The sequence below is a fragment of the Grammomys surdaster genome, unplaced genomic scaffold, assembly GCF_004785775.1.
Source record: "Grammomys surdaster isolate TR1022 unplaced genomic scaffold, NIH_TR_1.0 186, whole genome shotgun sequence".
Classification (NCBI taxonomy): Eukaryota; Metazoa; Chordata; class Mammalia; order Rodentia; family Muridae; genus Grammomys; species Grammomys surdaster.
Window position 1 is genome coordinate 2,757,626 of NW_021604631.1, and position 2,239 is coordinate 2,759,864.

Below are 2,239 nucleotides of genomic sequence, written 5' to 3' on the forward strand. Positions count from 1 at the left end.
ACCATGAGTTTCTCAGCTTTCTGGTTATGTCAGACAAATTGAAAATCTAAGGGGCTTCTTTTGAAGGAAGGTAAATCTTTCAACGTTCCACTCTTAATCTGAAGTCAGAGCTGCCTTTAACAAAGCATGACAGGGCTGCAGGCATGGCTCGTTGGTTAAGAGGGCTTTCTGTGCTTCTAAAGGACCCCAGTTCACCACGTTGGTTGGCTCACAACTGCCTACTGACTGTAGCTCCTGCTCCAGGAGTCCAAATCCCTCTTCTGGCCTTCAAGGTTGCTTACATTCTGGGAACATTCTCTCTCTCTTTCTCTCTCTCTCTCTCTCTCTCTCTCTCTCTGTCTCTCTCTGTCTCTCTCTCTCTCTCTCTCTCACACACACACATAATTTAATTAAATATAATTACAGCACTTTACCCTCTCCAGCTCCTCCCAAGTCTGTCCCCCACCCAGTCCAGCTCCCCTTACATGTACTTCTTCCAAACTGATAGCTTCTTCTCCCCAATTTTTATGGTTACACACACATGTGTATGCATACATACATACATACATACATACAACTTGCTGAACCCATTTTTGTTGTTTGCGTGTATGTGGTTTCAGGGTTGACCACTCTGCATTGGACAACCAATTAGGGGCCCCATCCTTGGGAAATGCTAACTCTCCCCGTCTCCGAAGTCGTTCGTTGTCTGTAGTTTCTTGTCCAGGCCTGTGGCCCCATGAGATTTCCTCCTCCTGCATGTCTATTGATACTGTATTATTGAGGTAACACTATGCAGCCATTTCCATGAGACACTGTTTCACAGCAGACTTGCTGGTATTTCTACTCTTTTCTGAAATGTTCCCAAAGCATGGATGCAGGGACTGTAACATAGATGTGTTCGTCATAATTAGACTCTTCACAATCTGTTGACCTTGGTGTTCTGTCCAGTTGTGGGGCTTTGTGTGTGTGTGTGTGATGGTCTTTATTTGTCGTAGAAAGAAGCGTCTTTGGTGAAGACTAATATCCGTGGGCATAAGAAGAAGAGGTAGACTGTGATTAGGAATTATGCAGGTCTAGCAAAGTAGCAGTAATAGATCCTCTTTTAAGAGCCGTGAACTTGCTCTTCCTGTAAGTGGCCAGAGGTGACCCATGAAGATGGTTCGACATTCTCTTGATCCAGAAAAACCCCACAAAATTATGCAAATCAAGGGTTCAAACCTTCGTGTTCACTTTAAGAACATCCTGGAAACTGCCCAGGCCATTAAGGGTATGCATATCCGCAATGCTACCAAGTATGTGAAGGAGGTCACTTTAAAGAAGCAATGTGTGCCATTCTGTCAGTATAATGGAGGAGTGGGTAGGTGCGCCCAGGCCAAACAGTGGGGCTGGACACAGGGACAGTGGCCAAAAAAGAGTGCTGAAGTTTTGATGCACATGCTTAGAAACGCAGAGAGTAATGCTGAATTTAAGGGTTTAGACGTAGATTCTCTAGTCATTGAACACGTCCTGGTGAACAAGGCACCTAAGATGTGCCAAGGAACCTACAGAGCTCACGGCTGGATTAACCCATCCATGAGCTCCCCCTGCCACATTGAGATGATTCTCACTGAGAAGGAACAGATTGTTGCAAAGCCAGAAGAGGAGGTTGCACAGAAGAAAAAGATACCCCAGAAGAAACTGAAGAAACAAAAAGTCATGGCATGGGAATAAATCCAGCATAAAATAAATACAGATAAAGTTAAAAAAAAAAAAAGAATCATGAACTCGTTAGCCCTGGAGAATTTGCTAAGCTTCAAGTACCAAGCATAGTCTCCCTCCTGATGAGTGGCCTTAAGTTTAGTTAGACAGCTGTAGGTTACCACCAACATGTGAGTGCTTCTTATTGCGCCTTCCTGCCATGTGGGTCATCGCTGTGGTTCACAGATGTCACAACTAGGAAGAACTGTTAGTTGCTTCTGTCCTTTGGCACCTTGCATAGTATTTTCTGGTACCTTGAATGCTAGCCCATAGGAAGAAAACTTTCAGATTAGACCTAGCTTTAATAATCTGAGCCTTGTAACCCAAGTATGCAGTGTCTTTGGCAATATGGGCTTACTACCAACCTCTGGAAGGCAACAGTGGGCAATAGCCATAGTTCATGTTGTTTTAGGAGTTACATGGACTACCCTGACCAATCATTCTGAAGGAGATTTCTTGTGCCTGGTCCTGAGGTTTTTGTTAGTCTGTGGTTCTTGTGGGGAACCCCATTAGCCCTAGAAGC

The 2,239-nt window shown here is 44.4% G+C and overlaps 1 pseudogene; it reads left to right on the forward strand.

Annotated features, from left to right (window-relative positions):
• Positions 1-1,134: 1,134 nt before the first annotated feature.
• Positions 1,135-1,689, forward strand: LOC114622104 (annotated as a pseudogene).
• The last annotated feature ends 550 nt before the right edge of the window (positions 1,690-2,239 follow it).